We start from the raw sequence: 19,168 nt of genomic DNA on the forward strand, positions 1-19,168 counted from the left end.
GATTGAGTTGGCCTGGGCTAGCACTCACAACACAGCAAGGGGCGACAGCCAACAGGGCGAGCTGGCGAGCTGCCGAGGCGCCAAGCACCCGAGCAGGTTAGGAGGCACCATGACAGCCACGACTGACGTCAAAAGTTGACTTGTGATGTGTCACACACGTAGGCATAGAAGACTCGTAGATTGCTTCAGTGCAAGACCTAAATTCTTAGAATCTCAACCGGAAAATAGGAATGTTAGTCGGTTTGACCTTACAACTAATAAGATATAAAACACAAAGAAAATATTAACCCTAAACAATCTATAGGCTAGATAACCGATATCATTTTTAGGACCCTAGTCGATGACTGACATCGCTCTGCTCTGAAGGAATTTTTATTAACCAAATATAAATGTACCTTATCGGCTAAAACTCTTGTATAATAACCAATCAATTAATTGATCACTAAAATTAACCTTAGAGCATCGGACTTAACCGATAGAGTTTTAAAGCTGATCCGATGAGCGATAAATCCACCAATTGTTATACTAGTAAATAAATTAAGAAGAACTACCTAGATTATCATCTTAACAACCAATCATAAACAATATCAAATGAGCTAAGGCATATCTATTTTGATCCTAGAATATTGGACCGAAACAAGACAGTTCAGGTTCAAGCATCAACATGAATCAACTCAGGATGACATGGCATACCATTGATAATTATCTTTTAACCCATCGTAATTCATCAACTATCATGTTAAACATGACAACTTTGGACGACATCTACAATGACATTGGATTGAATTATCATAGACCGAAATAAACCAAGAAATTATGCAATTAGAAACAATATAATTATAGATGGACCAATGTTTCGTAGACTTAACAAGCTAGCCGATAAATCACTAAGATATTATTGGCTAAGAACTCCAATAAAACTGAACATGCATGCGTTCAATCTATTTTATAATCATGAATTCACATAAACACAATTGATTGGACCAAACCAAGACATGATCGCATTTAACATGTTCACATCTATAATTTATATCAATATTCATGCACAACTCGTGATTGAGGATATACAACTACTTCAAACCAAAGGACATGGCAAAGCAATCATGAAACCTCACATAAAACCATCGGATTGATTACATAGAATATCGGGCCGAACCAAGAAAGTCCTATCGAATCCACTCAACGGTTTGACATGTATGAACTTACAATGCAAAGTTGATTATCCTCGCTCCGACAGCTCGCTCCATCGAGAGTGGTGGTGATGTGCTGAAATAATTGTATTGATGTGTATCTGATTATTTACAACCTATCGGGCTTTGTATTTATACCCTCACAGCCAACGCTGACAAATACGGACACACATCTTTTAACTAATATTAATAAATATAAACTCTAACCTTCCTAACAAACCGATACCGAAACCAAGTTACAATATTACACTCTGTTTCTATAAGCAGACTTTGTAATATGTCACGAGTCGATCTCCGTTTATCTCTTCACTCAATTGGACTCCTTGTTTCCTATCCGATCTGACCGTCAGATCCAGTCTGATTCGGACTCCATCAATTTCTTCTATACTTTGTCCGATTCAACTTTTGGCCACTTAATTATCTCCCAACACAATTATCATCCAAATCCATATGCCTACGATTAATGGCAAATTTGTTTTTTGCTGTTAACACATACCTCCCCCCCCCCCAAATTTGGAATAATTATATTGTTCCAAACATCTCTCTTTTCACCACAACCGATAGCTTTCACTCATAGGCTATATTTCTATCACACAGTTCTCAAAAGTCTTATATCCGTAGCGACCTATAACCTCCGTACTCAGCCATTTGAACCCTTCACCTTCCATCCACTTCCTGCTCGGCGTTGGTCTCACAAACCATCTGCGGTCATTTCCCGGGCTAGTTCCCCCAACAAATCTGTCTCCATTGCCATGAACCAATCGCCTTCGTCTCCTGCTAGGGTTTGCTGCCGTCACGGACTTCACTGCCGCCAAGGACTTCTCCTACAATTTTCGGTCTTCCCCAACAATGGCTCGTTCGTATGAGATCCCTGAGGTAACCTTCCACAATACTTCACATTTTACTCTGTAATCCCCAATTTTATCGCCCTATAAACCATGTCACTGTTTACCACCTTTTACTACATACTCTGTTTAATCTATGGTTTACTATGCATTCTTCCTACCTGATGAATTACATCCTCACCAGCTGATTAGCCAATTTAAACTCCTTTATCGGCTTAATCTTTATGTTAAACCTCCAATTTTATGTCTCTGAAACCATTTTTGCAAGTATTTTTACGAAACTTTACTTATAGTCGTTTAATTTACTTTTTGCATTTTCAGCAAGCTAAGAACTAGATCCTCATCCCATCATCCGACCCAAATTTTTTCTTCCTTGGTCCCATGGGAAACACAGATCTCACAGAGATAATTTGCTCTGAGGCCAATCGGCTCCCTATCAAGAATGCACAATTAAACACAGCCGATTGGAACTAGTCCTTCAGATCCTTCCCCACTCCCCTGCTTCGATGCAGAGATTGGTACTCCAAAATTCAAGAACCAAAGCAGCATTATGGGAATAGCTTGGCATTGGTCACTACATCAGCCTATCCTTATATGAGATGGAAAAGGATGAGCCTTTACTAGCAGCAGCTTCTTACTTCTGTGTCACATCCTGAGTTTTGCCCTAAGCCAATAAATCGTTTCCCTAAATCGAATTACAATAAATCATGTTGGTTTAGCCAGGAGTTAATCAACCAAAAGAAATCATCTAATTAATTCGTCAAAAGGCCACGAATACATGTTCTTGTAGTCCTCTCCAGCTCTCCATCTCACGTGTGTTTCCTAATTCGCATAAAACTCTACCTTCTCTATCTCTTTGGAACCTTATCCAATCCTTTTTTTACAAGGGATGGATTCCTATCCTAATTCTATCTCTAAGCCCTATAAATAGAGGGACCATAGCCCTGCGCCACCCCAAGCCGTTGCCCTAGAGCCGCGTCACCACCTCTCTGCCGCGCGCCACCAGCCACCGCTGCCTCCTGTGTTGTGCCGCACCCCACCGAACCACAGCCCTAGCTGACCGAGCCGCCCAGCTATCCACTGTGGATCGCCGAGGTTCGCCGCTGTCACACCAGAAATTTAAACCAATTTCCGTATAATAGCATGTATTAATTCTTGGTCTAGGAATCAGCCCGAATATACACTATGACAACTTGAATACACAGTTCCACATCTTAAAAACAAATAAAAATAACTATCTATTGAAATGCTGCGAAAAAACAAACTAAAACTATTTAATCTTCAGCTTATAAAAATGGTTCCACACCACAGGCATTCTTGATGGCCGACAAACCTTCACCCTTGCGAACTAGCTCCTTTTGACTCAAGCTCTAACACTTGTTCTGGTGGGGGAAAATTAAGCAGGGATGAATACAAACAATAGTACTCAACAAGTAACACCCAAGAGAGAAGATAAATGAATGCAATAGGTAACAAGGAGAGGCTAAGGTTAGTTTGCACAAAGCGGCAGTATTTAGCAAAACAGAAAATAAATAGACTGAATAAAACAAAGTAAATATTTAAAATAATCGTCCACTGTCCAATATTACACCACGTTGTAACAGGCCCAAAGCGTCGTCCAATGTTACACCATGTAGCGACAGGGTTAACCCTCTCTCCAACGTTAAACCACGCTGCGACAGAGCCAAACCACTGCCCAACATTACACCACATTGTGATAGGGTCAAACAAGTTCTAAATATAGTCAAGTTATTAAAGGTTCGACTAATCCCAGCGAATCTGTCAGTTTGCCCCATAACCGCGGGCACAGCTATTCGAATAGTTTTACTCTGATCAGAGGTGTACAACTTTACCCACAAGACACCGTCCCACTACACATTAACGTGTGCCAGCGTATCACCATGATAACACGGAAAGGAAATTGTGATAGGACCCGTCGCATAGCACTTCGTATTCAACCGCAACACACTTCAGGTTTCACCCCCTTGTTTACACCAAGTTGAGCAGCTCCCTCTTATGCCTAGGAAAATCCAGAAGCAGCATAGACCATCGAAGGGTCCATCCATACTCTATCATGGTCACCCTAGCCTGGGCACGTCGAATAGTTCGATGCTACACTTCAAATCCTACCTTTTCCCACTTTGGCTAGTGGTTAGCACGTGTAAGACTTCCAGGGTTTCCTGACAACAGGTCCTTAATTGCCATGGGCGTAACTCTCAAAACCATGCACCCACAACCCATCATAAGCAATATTTTAGTTATTATTACCCCTTACCAGGTAATTAATCATCAACAAAAACTATTAAAGTACAAAATTAATGAAATTATAACCCATAAGCTAGTTGAACTAAGCACGACTAAGCAATGCCTAAGCCTATTTCTAATCAAATTAACCCTGGGATGACAATAATAATCAATGGTAATCAATGGATAAATAAACGTAATTGCCTAATAAATTAATAAATAAAGTAAATTTACATAGAAATAATGTATGTTTGAACATAAAACAAAGAATTTATAATCATGGGGTCAACATGTTCAAGGATGTGGTGCCACTTGCCTTGCTCTGGCCCACGAGGAACTTCAGTGGTGATCTCAAGAAGAAATGACGGTTCAACGGGGTCAAAACCTACGACAAGCAAGGCAAACAAACAAAAACAGTCCACAAAACTACTAAAACAGAGAAAGAAACTATTTTTAATGTATTCTTGGCAATTTTTTGGATTTAATGAAATTTGAATGGACTAAAACGGAGACTAGATGAATTAGTTATCAATTTTAGAAGTTTTATGTGTTTTTAACTAAACAGAAAAGACCATAATGTATTTATTGCGCACTAAATGGAGGCTATTATGTCAGCGAGGGAGGAGAGGGCGCTGACGGGCTAGGGCCCACTTGACAGAGACACAAGGGAGGGGAGAGGCACTATCAAAGGGGGCCCACGGGCCTGCGCGGCCAGCCGAGGAGAGAGAGGGGGTGGCGCCAGGCAGGCGGGGTGCACCTGTCATGGAAAAGAGGAGGTTGATGGGCTAGGCTCGCTGCCCACTGAGAGAAGACGGAGAGAGGAGGGGAGTATGATGGGTGGGGTCCAGCCGTGAGAGAGAGGGAGAGAGAGCCAATGGACAGGGCCCGTCAGTCAAAGAGAGGAGAGCAGAGAGGGGGTGTGGTGGTGGCGGCCTCAACCGAGTAGTGACCGGGCAATGCAAGCACGCAGTGGTCGGCGGTGAAGGACTCCCGATGATGGAAAGTGACCAGCGGTGATGAGTGACGGTGCTAGGCGGCAAGCGGCGGCGGCTAGCAGCGCACGGTGGTGAGCGACAACCGATGGCTAGGCATAGCGAGCGGCACACGGCTATGGCGACGATGGTGATGCATCGATGGTGGCGACACGATGGCGGCACGGCTAAAGCGGCGGCGGTGGTAGCAACAAGCGGCGGTGGCGCTACCCGAGAGCAGTGATGGTGGCTGCCGACCGGCGACGGCGCTTGGCGATGGCATGGTGATGTTCAGTGATGGCGGCGCATGCTAGTGGCGGTGGCAAGTGCGCACAACGACGGCGGTTGTGCAAACAGAGGGAGAGGGGAAAAGGGGGAGGGAGTGCTCACCGGTGACGGTGTCGGCGAGGAGGATGAATGGCGGCGAGGAAGGAGGAGACGGGGGCTCATGGCGGCGGCGAACCCTTGGTGGTGGCGCGACGTCATGAGAGGCAGATGAAGAAGGGGAGCGGCGGCAGCCAACGGGAGGGTCAAAGGTGGGAGGCGATGGAGGCGACGGCGTGTTTAGGGCGTGGAGATGATTGGCAGCAGCGGCGCGCGGGATTGGCATCGCAGCCAGGGAACTCGGGGCGGCCATTGGCGCGGTGCGAGGATGGCAGAGACGTGGAGTGAACACAGCGCGCGACGCTGCTCGGTGCGACCGAGCGTGGCAGCAACACGCGGGAGTGCGCACGCGAAGCGTCACGGCGTGAAGCGGCGAGGCCAAGTGGAGGCGCGGGTGGAGTGCGGCTACACGACGCCTGGCTGGAGGTGGGTGAAGGGCTCAACAACTAGGGCCCACCCGTCGATGTCCCGGAGTGAGAGGGGTGATGGTGGACTTGAGTACGAGATGGGCCATGGCTCGGCCAACGCACGAAGGGGAGGAGTGGGCCATAGCGGCTTTGGCCGGCCCGGCGGGGAGGAGAAAAAGAAGAGAGGGCAGCGGGAGGCAGGCCGAGCAGAAGGGCCCGCCAGCCCAACCAGCAGGAAAAGAAGAAAAAAGAGAGAAAGGAGTTGGGGGAAAAGATAGAAAGAAGAAGAAAAAAGGAAAAAAAGAGAGGAAGGGAAAAAGGAAAAAGGAACAAGAAAAAAGATTTTCCCTCTAATTTGCCGATTTTTATTAAATTTATTTAAGTAAATTTTGTTCACTAAAATTCAAATTGAAATTCTATTAATCTTTTAAAATGCTTTGAGGATATTTTAGAATATTTTGAGAAGCTTCAATTTAAAATTTTAATTTATACTAGTTTTTCTCCTGAATTAATTAAACAATTTATTTTTAGTGAAATATTTAATTAGTTTAAGGCTAAAGTAAACTCAGGGTGTGACAACCACCTTTTTGCTAGCCAAATCAATCTAATTTTCTAGATCGTGAGGCCGCTTTGGTTTTCTAGCGAGTCTAGTTAATGAATTATCAATCTACAATGTGAATTTCTGTTTGTACGTGTAACTTGATTTTTTCGTTAAGGTCGTTAACTTTCTGGTCTAGTGAGTTGTTAAATTTTGGCTGTGCGTTCATGACCCACTGTTTCGGTACTGATTTATCGTGCAAATCTCTAATCCTTGCATGTTTCTGTCCTATTGTGCGGATTCGAGTTTCATCTAGTGTTTTCCAGCTTTTCCGTAAATGAGATTGTCGTGCGAGTCGTTAATCTGTTCTCAGTCCGGTGAGTTCCTTTTTTCCGGTCGTTTCCCTGTTTCATTCAGGTTGCCATAAAAAGTTATTTAAGCCCATTCAAATCATAACTAATTAATTCGAAGTCTGTTTAAGCTCATTCAAATTGCAATGGATAAATAATTTTATCAAGAATCCATTAAAAATAGTTTCTTATTCTATTTCAGTAGTCTTACATGGAAGTCATTGCTGAGTTTTCTCAAGGAGTAGAGCAAGGCAAGTGGCAGTACTCTACCTTGAACATATCGATCCCACGATTTTTATATTTAAACATGCATTGTTTTACTTTTGCTTATTTACTAGGCAAACACTTATTGTTTAACCGTTGTATCCAAATTATTATTCTCATACACCATGGGTAATCTGAGTAGAATTAGGCTTAGAAAATGCTTAGCCAAGCTTAGTTCAACTAGCTCTTGGGTCTTCACTTAATTAATACTAGTCAATGATAGCTTTCATTAAGTACCCTGCGTGGGTTAATGAAACTAAAATATTATTTAATTGTCACGCCCGGAGTTTCATCCCAAGCCTAAATATGTAAAAGAAATTCGCGAATAACAATTGGCTTAATTAACTCAGGAAAAATCCCTTTAAAAGAACCTAATTTAATTAAATCGAGGTTCGCAAATCGATTAACTGGATTTAAACTCAAATCGCAGAAGTATAAAATTTGGCCAAACAAATTAATTTAAAATTCGGCAAAAATGAGGTTTTCCTTTTTCCCTTCTTTTTCCTTTCTTTTTCCCTTCCTTCTCAAATTGGGCCGAAGTCCAATTTTCCTCCTCTCCTTTTTCTTTTTCTTTTTCTTTTTCCTCCTTCCCGGGCCGGCCCAGCCGAGCCGGCCCATTTTTCCCCGTTCGGCCGGCCCAGCCGAGCAGGCCACCGGCCTCCTACCCCTCCCGCGCGCGCTCCCCTCCGCCTGGGCCATCGGCCCAGCTCGCCTGCTCCCGCGCCCGCGCCGCGACGAAGTCCGCCTCGCCTCCCTCCTTCCTTGCGCCACTGACAGGCGGGCCCCACCTGTCAGCGACCGAAACCCCCGCCTCCGCGCCGCGCCGCGCCAGCCGAGTCCGCCGCCGCCCCGACTCCTCCGCCCGCCGCTCCGCCACCGCAACCGCCGCCGCCGAGTTCGCCGCGTTGCCGACTCGGTCTCCAACCTCCGTCCCGCCCTAGCCGGCGCCGCCACACTATAAATCCCCTCCCTGCCGCCGCGTCGCCGCTGTTTTCCCCTCCGCCACCAAGCCGCCGCTGTGCCCCGCCGTTCGCCGCCGACGTGCGATTGCGCCCTCTGCCACCCGTCGTCGCCGTCCAGCCGCGTCATCACCTCCGCCTCGCCGTCGCCGACTTGCTACCGCCCCGGTTGTCGCCGGCGGGCATCTCCAGCGCCCGCGCATCCTCTCGCCACTCGGTCGCCGCCGTTCCCGACCTCGCCACCGCCACCCCGATCCCATCGCCCGGTCGTCGCCGTCGCGCCGTCGGACGTCACCATCTGTCCCGCCTCCTCGCCGACCTGTCGCCGTCGTTCCCATCGCCGGTGAGCCTCTCCGCTCCCCTCCTCCCCTCATTTCCTCCCCGCACGATGCCGCCGAGGCCGCCGCCGCCTCCGCCGTGCGCGCGCGTGCCTTGGGCGTTGCCATCGCCCCTCCGTTGCCGTCGCCCCTCCGCCCATCGTTACCCTCGCCTCGCCGTCGCCGACGCAACCTCGCCGATGCCGGAGCGCCGTCGCCCTCCCATCGCGCCGTCGTCGCCGTTGGGCGCCGTTGCCGCCGTCGGCCATGCGCCTCCTCTCTACCTCGGCCCCCGCCTAACCACCGATCCTTAGCACCGCCCCTCGCCGCGCCGTCGGTCGTCGCCGCCGTCCGCTGCCGTCGCGCCGACGTCGCCGACCACCGTTCGCCCGGCCTCCTGCCGCCTAACCGCGCCACCTCCTCCCACACGCAACCATCGCTCTGCTTTCCCCCGATTGCGCCGTCGCTCGCAACGGTCGCCGCCGATCCCGCCGCTCCGCTTGCGCCGGCCCAACAGCTGTGCTGCTTTTCTTGTCCGTGCCGCACAACCACCTCCTCCGCGCCGCGCAATGCAAAGCCGTCGTTGCGCCGACGTCGCCGCCAGCTCCCGGCCGTCGTCGCCACAGTTTCCCCCTCCATCCTCCTCTGCCTCCCCGCGCACGAGCCACGTCGCCAAGCCATCGTCACGCGCCGCTCCTCCTCCTCCTCCCCGGCTATGCTCGGCGCCGCCCCGGTCTCCCTTCTCCTCTTTCTCCCCGACCCTCGCCGCCGCGTCGCACGTCGTCGCCGCGCTGCTTGGGACCGTCGTTCGCCAACTCCTCGCCGGTCGTCACCGCCGTCGCCCCTCCGCCCACCACCACCTTCGCCTCCGCCCACCACCACATTCGCCACCACTGGTCACCGGACCCCGTCGCCATCGCTGGTTGCCGACCGCCGCCGCTCAGCCGCCCTCTCCCTCCTCCGCTCCGGCCGAAGCCGTCACCGTCCCCCTTCCCCTCTCTTTTTCCCTCCGCACGCTGTCGCTGAGGTCGTCGCCGCCGCCACGCGTGTGCGTGCCCCAGACGTCACCGTCGCCCCTTCGCTCGCCGGGACCCCTGCCTCGCCGTGCGCCGCCGCCCGTCGCCTCGCGCCGGTGGTTGCCGACGCCGTCGTCGCCCTCCGGTCGCCGGTCGATGTCGCCGACGTCGACGCCCTCGCGCCACCGGTCTATCGCCGTCGCCACCTTCTCCTTCTCCTCGGCCCTCGCCGTCTCCGCCGCGTCGTCGCCACGCGCCGTCGCGCCACTCGCCGCCAGCCGCGCCCTCCTCCCCTCTCTGTTTCCCTCTCACTGGCCAGCGGGTCCCACCCGTCAGCCCCTCCCTCTCGGTCGGGCCTGCGTGTCAGCCACCCACTTCCCCTCTCTCCCACCGACAGGTGGCCCCCACCTGTCAGCCGTCAGCCTCCTCTCTCCTCGCTGACGTCAGCAGCCCCATTAATTGCGCAATAATTGATTTAGGACTTTTCTGTTTAGTTTAAAACCCAGAAAACTTCTAAATTTCATAAGTAATTCATCTAGTCTCCGTTTAGGTCCAGTCAAGTTTCATTAAATCCAGAAAAAAGCCAAGAATCCATTAAAAATAGTTTCTTTCTCTGTTTCAGTAGTTTTATAGCCTGTTTTTCTTATTTTGCCTTGTTTGTCGTAGGTTTTGACCCCGTCGCAGCGCCGTTCGTTCTCGAAGTCGTCGCCGAAGTTCCTCGTGTGTCTAAGCAAGGCAAGTGGCACCCTTATTTGATCATATTGAACCTATGATTATAAAATCCCCCGCTTTTACATTCAAACATGCATTGTATTCAAATGTATTTGCTTTATTTATCTATTGGGCATTTACCTTTTTACCCGTTGATCCCTATTTATTATTATTGTCATCCCAGGGTTAATTTGACTAGAAATAGGCTTAGGCAATGCTTAGCCATGCTTAGTTCATCTAGCTCACCAATTATTATTTAATTACTGTTACACTTTAATAGACCTTTAATGGTTGTAATCATTATTTATTTCCCGATGTGGATTAATACAACTAAAATATTGCTTATGGTGGGCTGTGGGTGCATGGTTTTGAGAGTCGTGCCCATGGCAATGAAGGTCTTACACGTACTAACCACAAGCCAGAATGGGCAACGGTGAGACTCGTAATCTAACTTGTCCCTATTCGACGTACCGAGGCAAGGGTAGGCGTGATGGAGTATGGACGGGCAATCGTGGTGTAACGAAAGCCTCTGCTGCTTCCGGATCTACCAAGGCACAAGAGGGGACTGCCCGACTTGGTGTAAAGGAGGGGGTGAAACCTGAAGTGTGGTACGATTGTCTAGGGAGGGTTAGGTGAAAGGTCTTATCATGGTTTCCGTACTGAGGTATCGTGGTGATACGTTGGGGCATGGTAACATGCTTGGCAGCCATGTCTTGTGGGTAAAGTTGTACACCTCTGCAGAGTAAAACTATTCGAATAGCCGTGCCCGCGGTTATTGGGCGAACTGACAGACTCACTGGGATTAGTTGAACCCCTTTTATAATTTTATTAATCTTGGAATTGGTTTGACCCTGTGCAACGTGGTGTAACGTTGGCAGTGGTTTGGGTCTGTCGCAACGTGGTTTAATGTTGGGCAGAGGGTTGACCCTATCGCTACGTGGTGTAACATTCGACAGTGGTTTGGGCCTGTTGCAACGTGGTGTAACGTTGGACAGTGGACGTTTATTTTAATTGTTACTTTACTTCTATTTCAGTCTATTTTATTTACTATTTTGCTAAATTACTACAGCTTTGTGCAATTTAACCTTAGCCTATCCCTTGGAACCCTATTGCATTCATTATTCTCCCTCTCTTGGGTGTTACTTGTTGAGTACGGTGGTTTGTACTCAGCCTTGCTTAATTTTTCCCCCACCAGAGCAAGTGCCAGAGTTTCAGTCAGAAGGTTGTTCCCAAGGTTGAAGTGAGGTTCAGTCCGCCGTCGAGAATGCCTATGGTGTGGAGCCGCCATCGCCAGCTGAAGCTGAAGATTAGATGGTTTAGTTTGTTTTCCTTTTCCGCTGCATTTCGATAGATAATTGTTTTTATTTGTTTTTAAGACGTGGAACTGTGTATTAATTTGTCATAGTGTGTACTCGGGCTGATGCCTGGACCGAGATTTAATACATGCTATTGTTCAGAAATTTGGTGTAAATTTCTGGGCGTGACATTAATGATGGGCTATGGGTGCATGGTTTTGAGAGTTGTGTCCATGACAATTAAGTACCGGTTCTCGGGAAACCCTATGTGTTCTAGTACTAACCACAAGCATTGGCAACGGTGGGACTTGTAGGGTAGCTTTTCTCTCTCTAACCTATCCAAGCAAGGGTAAGCGTGATGGAGTATGAATATGTCCCGCGACACCCTATGCTGCTAGCCCGTGTGTAAAGGTAGGAGCGTAAACTGGAGTGTGGTACGATTGGATAGAGTTAGTTATGTGAAAGGTTCTATCATGGTTTTGTTTATGAAGTGTCATGGTGATATGTCGGTGCATGGTAAAGTGTTGTGGGGCTATATTTTGTGCATAAAGTTGTACATCTCTAATCAGAGTAGAACTATTCGAATAGCCATGTCCGTAACTATGGGGTGAATTGTCGGATTTACTCTGATTAGTCTTATATTTAATAACTTAATTAATTTGAAACATGTGTAGTTTAGTTGGTGGTTTGTATAAGTGTTAATTTACTTTATTTTTATACAGTCTATTTAGAATTATTGTTTTGCTAAATATCAGTTGTTTTATGCAAAGTAACTTTAGCCTATCCTTGTTATCCATTGTATTCATTTACTCTCCTCTTAAGTCCGACGAAGGCAATTCATAGGAGTAAGGTTCTTCCGAGTGTCAAGACTGCTTATGGCATGGTGTCGTTGCTTCGTGCTCAAGATTAGCTAGTATTTTGTTTTGTTTTCCGTTGCATTCGTTAGTGCCGATGATTTGGATCGGCAATAAAACTATGAGGTGCCTATCAAGCTTGGAACTCAATGGTTAGGACGAAGAAAAAAGCGATTTACCCAGGTTCAGTGTCACGCCCAGAAATTCCTCACACGAATTTCTGAACTTAATTGTGTATTAAATCCCTATCCAGGACTAGCCAGGGTACACAAAAAGACAATGTTGATTACATAACCATCGTTCTTAGAAACAATTGAAAATAACACTTATTCTAGCGGAAATGCAGCGGAAAGAAAAGGTAGACTAGCTCCAGCGGGTACGGCTCCAGTCCACAGGCAAAGCTTCAACGATAGACCGACTCACTCCTGAGAGACACCTCCCTCGGACTCGACTTCCAGCTCTGGAGGGAAAAGTTGAGCAAGGCTGAGTACAAACCACCGTACTCAACAAGTAACACGGAAAAGAGGGTAATACATGATGCATAGGGATCATCAAGGGCAGGCCAGGGTTAGTTGCAATAAAGCAGCAGTTAAACAAATAACAGAGATTAAAATGAATAAAGATAATTGAATACAGTAAAGGGTAAATAAATAACAGCTGTAAAATACCACAACACTGTCCAACGTTACACCACGTTACAGCAGGCCCAACCACTACTCAACGTTACACCACGTTGCAGTAGTCCCGAGTGAAAACCAGTTTACTCAAGTTATTAAAGTTTCACTAATCACAGTGAAGTTGGGAGTTCGCCCGTGACCGTGGACAGGGCTATTCGAATAGTTTATACACTGATCAGAGGTGTACTACTGAACCCACAAGACACGACTCCACTACATTTGAACGTGCGCCGACATACCACCACGGTATACCGGAAAGGACACCGTGATAGGACCCGTCACACAACCCCCCTATTTAATCACACCGCACTTCAGGTTTCACCCCTCCTTTACACCAAGTCGGGCAGTCCCCTCTTGTGCCTTGGTAGATCCGGAAGCAGCAGAGGCTTTCGTTACACCACGATTTCCCGTCCATACTCCATCACGCCTACCCTTGCCTGGGTACGTCAAATAGTTCGAAGTCATGCTTCAAATCCCACCTTACCCATTTCGACATGTGGTTAGCACTTATTTACTTCCAGGGTTTCCCGTGAACCGGTCCTTAATTGACATGGGCGCGACTCTCAAAACCATGCACCCACAGCCCAACATTATCAATATTTTAGTTGACGTTAACCCGAATCGGGTGATGAATCAATGTTACTGCTATTCAGAACTAAGCATGATTAAAGATGATCCCATGAGCTACTTGTTCTAGGCACGGCTAAGCCTTAACCTAAACCTAACTCTAATCAAGTTACCCCTGGTCTAGCAAAGAATAAAGTTGGATAAACAACGGCATAATAATAAGGTTTACCCGAAAAATAACATACAGTGAATACTTTACTTAAAACAATGCATATTTGAATACAGAAAGCGGGAACTTTGCAATAATGGGTTCAATATGATCAAAGATGAGTGCCACTTGCCTTGCTCTGGCCCCTGGGGTACTTCGGCGACGATCTCGAAGTAAACCGGCTCTTCGCGGGGTCCGAATCTAAGCGACAAAGCACAAAAATAAATAAAACAGGCACAAACTCTACTGAAACAGCAAAAGAAAGTATTTTTAATGGATTCTTGGCAATTTTATGAATTTAATGAAATTTGAATGGACCTAAATGGAGACTAGATGAATTACTTATGAATTTTAGAAGTTTTCTGGGTTTTTAACTAAACAGAAAAAGTCATAAATCAATTATTGCGCAATTAATGGGGCTGCTGACGTCAGCGAGGAGAGAGGAGGGGCTGACGGCTGACAGGTGCGGACCACCTGTCGGTGAGGGAGAGGGGAAAGGAGGGACTGACACGCAGGCTCGGGGAGGAGAGAGAGGAAGGGGGGAAGAGGTCAGCTGACGAGTGGGGCCCGCTCGTCAGCGGCCTAGCACAGAGGAGCGGGGCGGGTGTTTGGCCGAGAGAGAGGAGGGGCGGCAGCGCTCGGGAACGACGGACGGCGACCGGCGGAGGACAGCGTCCGGCGACGAGCGGCGCGAACCGGCGGAGGACGTCGGCGAACGGCGACAACCCGACGGGCGGCGACGCGGGGGTCGGCGACGACGCTAGGAGCGCGACGTTGAAGAGGGAGGAAAGCAGCGGCTCGGGGAGGACGACGTCGACGGCATGACAGGAGGGCGGCGGCGCTCTGGTGAAGATGGGTTTGCGTCGGTGACAGCGAGGCAGGAGCGACGGCTAGCAGAGGAGTGGTGGCGACATCCAAGGCGCTCAGACATGCAGCGGCAACGGCGTCCCCGGCGACGACTCGCGGAGAGGAAAAAGAGGGAGAGGGAGTAGGGGAAACGCTCACCGGCGGCGACGGAGACGGCGGCGCGTTAGTGAGGGTGAGGCGGAGGTGGTGACGCAGACGAGCGGCGGCTTGCGACGTGCGGTGACGAGATCAGCAGACAGCGGCGAGGCGACGAGGCGCGGCGGTGGAGGGGATGAAGGGGCGGCGAAGGGCGCGGGGTGCCCACCGGCGGCGACGGGAGCCAGAGGAGGGTTGGCGACGTCGAGGCGGAGGCGACGGCGCGGCTGGACGGCGACGACGGGCGGCAGAGGGCGAGATCGCACGTCGGCGGCGAATGGCGGGGCACAGTGGCGGCTCGGTGGCGGAGGAAAAACAGCAGCAGCGCGGCGGCGAGGAGGGGATTTATAGCGCAGGGAGGCCGGCTAGGGTGGAGAGGCGGTTGGAGACCAAGTCGGGCGCGGCGGCGCGGGCGCGGGCGCTAGCGCAGTCTCTGACAACTGGGCCCCGCCTGTCAGCAGCGCAAAGGCAGAGGGAGGCGGAGCGGCGGCCCAGGGGGAGGGGAGGAGCGCACGGGCGAGGGCGGCTCGGCTGGGCCGGCCTGGAGGGATAGGTGGGTCGGCTCGGCTGGGCCGGCCCGGGAAGGAGGAGAGGAATAAGAAAAAGGAAAAAGAAAAGGAAGGGGAGGAAAATTGGACTTCGGCCCAATTTGAGAAGGAAGGGAAAAAGAAAGGAAAAAGGAGGGAAAAGAAAAGCCCCACTTTTGCCGAGTTTTAAATTAATTTGTTTGGCCAAATTTTATACTTCTGCAATTTGAGTTTAAATCCTGTTGATTGATTTGCGAGCCTTGATTTAATTGAATTAGGTTCTTTTTTAGAGGGATTTTTCCTGAGTTAATTAGGCCAATTGTTATTTACGAATTTCTTTTACGATTTTAGGCTTAGGACAAAACTCCGGGTGTGACATTCAGGCTCTCGGTATACGAGATAGTACCCTACTCCTGCTTGGCGATTGTATTTGATTGTGTCCGAATCAACTAGAGAATAGTCGATCTGAATATGTCGTGTGTCTGGTCGTCCCCCTAAGTGGTACCACTGTCCCCCTTATATAGTGGGGATAGGGCTTACAAGTAGAGTCCTAATATGATGAGACTAAGATCTATCCTAATTCTGTTACAACTCGGATCCGGTACATGCGGGATACAATCCGACAGTTATCAAACTCCGGTTGATACCATACAAATGTAATTACTTTCCTATTCGGTAAACCCCCTGCTATATGTATATGTATAGTCTACGGATACCCCTAGTAGAGGCATTTCACAGCAGCCCTCAGAGTCGTACATAGCCGCACAAATCATCCATGTAGATTGTTGATCATCATACGTATCTTCAGACAGTATGCTTGACGTTATTCGAATGCTTCTTGGACGCTCCCCGAGTGCTTCCCGAGTGATCCCGAGTACTCTATTATGATTGTAGAGGCTGTGGATGGCTCCGAATAGAAGAAAGGAATATGTAGCCCCCGACTCTATAATTAAATGCGTAACAATTAAACAGAGAGTCTTTTCGAGATTGTATAAAAAAGGCTTACCTAATAGGTGTAGCCCTCCGACTCTATGCTTAAATGCGTAACAATTAAACATAGAGTCTTCTATGGATTGTTACCCAAGAGATATTTCTCGAAGTTTCGAGTTTTCTGACTCGAGCAACACTGTTCTGAGTGCTTCTGGACCCAAGTGGTACCTAGCTCTGGTTGCTCTCTCCGAGAGCTTTGAACCTAGTGGTTTGGAGATGGTTTTTGTGCCATGTTTCCGCAGACATGTAATTTATAATTACATTGTGCATGTAGGGTAGGTTATGCAGTACTGTCTAACCGTTATAGCCGAGTAGTTAGTACCGAGTATATTCGGGTTTACTCAAAGTTTAGGCACAGGCTGAAAAACGAAATTAAGTGCCATGGGTGATATCAAATAGTGCCTATGTAAAAACAGTTATAGCCCCATTATATGGGCGCACCGTTGATTCCCGAAATGTGATAAATCACGAATTTTATATCACCATTTGAGTGAACTATAAACCCGCAACGTTCTCGTCGACATGGTACGAACTCTGCTAGCACCGAGTTTTACGCATCAGTCCACTAGGCCTATGGAGGGACATAGTAACACTTAGTCGATTTTGGAGATTTGGAGCCATTAAATTGTTTTAGTTCGGTAATTGTGGAGATTTGGTACGATAGAGCACTCGTGGTGCAGTAGCCGATATCGAGGCCTGACTTAAAGTAGTCGAGGCTACTCGGGGCTGGTTTGCGTCTGCAGCCTTTGGCGATCTTCGGGTCATTTGAGACTATGGCGACCAGCTTTAGCTCCACGTCAATGAGAGGCTTAAAGAGGTGTCCGGGCGTGTGGCCGAGGAGTTGAGGGACATGGTGATGACAGCAGCTTGCCAAGCCTTTGCCACAATGAAGTCCCTTTATCCCTGGGTAGTCTTTTTAGCCCCCGTCAAAGGTTTTGAAGCCGACTGCGATTCAAAGAATGCATTGGCACTAATGGAAGAGGCTAAAGCCAATGTCGACTCCATAGTCCGGGCCCTTGTCCTACAAATAGGAAATATAGCCATTAGCAGTAACCTGTCTTTTTGCAAGATATTTGTTTATTTGTAATGTAAATTATTCTGCTATTGATTTAAGTCTTTGTCCCGATTTAGATCTCGCAATCTAAAATGAGTTATATAAACTTGTGTTGCATACCCATCCCAACGGCCCTCGAGTAGATTTAGCCAGCACGGAGCGTAGTGTATTACTCGGTTTGGTACAGTAAGTAGGGCGTAGCCGCGAAGTTTCTTTAGCTTTATTCAGATATTGGTCTCATGACAATAGATGTTTTAAAAATAACCGTATGATATGATATAGTGTAGCCCCTTGACTGGCTTGCTGAGGGTAAAAAACACTCAGTGTGGGCAATCGAAGGATGGAGAAAGAAGAAACTTTATAGAAAATGTACTAAGTATGAAAAGGACTTAGCTGTTCAATATTCCATAAGTCACCACTTGATGGCGATGATGACGGTCAACATACAAATGCAATCATGATTTGGTGCTGACGATCCTGATGTCGAAAAGAGATGTGGCCAACATGGTAAATAAATTACCACTCAGCGCGACGAATTTGATGCGTCCGACATGGTGGCGGTGCATGCATTCAGTGTGGTGATGGGATCACCACTCGGCGATGATGAAGTCGGGTGTGGCCGACATGGCAAAAAGATCTTCATTCAGTCACGATGCTCTCGGCGTGACGAAGTTGATGAAGAACATACGACCTTCTGTTGGAAACTAGGGTCATTGATGACCACTCGTTTCATCTTGACCACTCTGTAGACTTCAATCATGTTTGGTATTAATCTGTTTGCTAGTAGTCTTTTACTGTTGTACGTTTCTTAGTCGTGAGATGAGTTGGCTTCGCGGCATGTGCCCATCCCGACAGCCCCGGGTGGACTTAACCACCGTAGAGTGTGGCGTCATTTACCCGGTTCGGTACGGTGAGTAGGGTATAACCATGAAGTCGTATAACCGCATACAGACGTTGATCTAGTAAACAAATGAAGAGCTCATGAGTAGTAGATTTGATTCTCCTAATTCATGTCGTCAGAGTCATCGTGCCCGTTGGGACGAGATGCAATTGGGACGAGATGCAGAGATCCTTGACAGTAGTTGGCTCTTTGCGAGTGAATTTCGCAATAAATGACTCATCCTTCACGCCTTTGCGAAAGGCGGAGATGACCACATTATCCTTGATATCTGGGATGGAGTTTCGAACCCAGAGAATCGTTTGATGTAGGTCCGTAAAAATTCGTTTTTGCATTGTTGGACCTACACTGGAGCGTTATAAGAAGTGACTCTCAGGCCTTCATGTGTGACACGTCATCATGTCAAGTTTTGACGTCAACACCTCCCTACCATCTTCCTCCCTTCACCACCTGGCGAACTTTGGCGGGCTATTTTCACTGTCTGGATGGCTTCGTAGAATGTCGTTTGCACTGTTGAGTTCGTGTCACTGAAGGGAAGACCGGAAACTCTCCATTTGCTAGAGCAATAACTTTTCCCGGAGACCCGTCAAGCCACCTACCATCGTCATTTCAGTGGTAAGCCGACGTATGTCCTCTATTTCTAGTCACTGTTGCAGCGATCATTCCTTCCTTCCATTCTCATTTCTCTCATTATAAATTATTCCTTATCGAAAAGAAAAAAATCTAATTCACAAAATGTTAACTCAAACAACACATAAAATTCAAACCACCTTTTCTTGGTTGTTTGAACTCTGAATAGGATCTATTCAAATCTCTAATCCCCTCTAACAAATTAAAGCACTCATTCTTTTGTATTGTTTGGTAATTAGTTTTGTTATTGTCTTCGCAGTTTTTGCTTCC

This window comes from Oryza brachyantha, chromosome 4 (assembly GCF_000231095.2).
Source record: "Oryza brachyantha chromosome 4, ObraRS2, whole genome shotgun sequence".
In the NCBI taxonomy this organism is placed as follows: domain Eukaryota; kingdom Viridiplantae; phylum Streptophyta; class Magnoliopsida; order Poales; family Poaceae; genus Oryza; species Oryza brachyantha.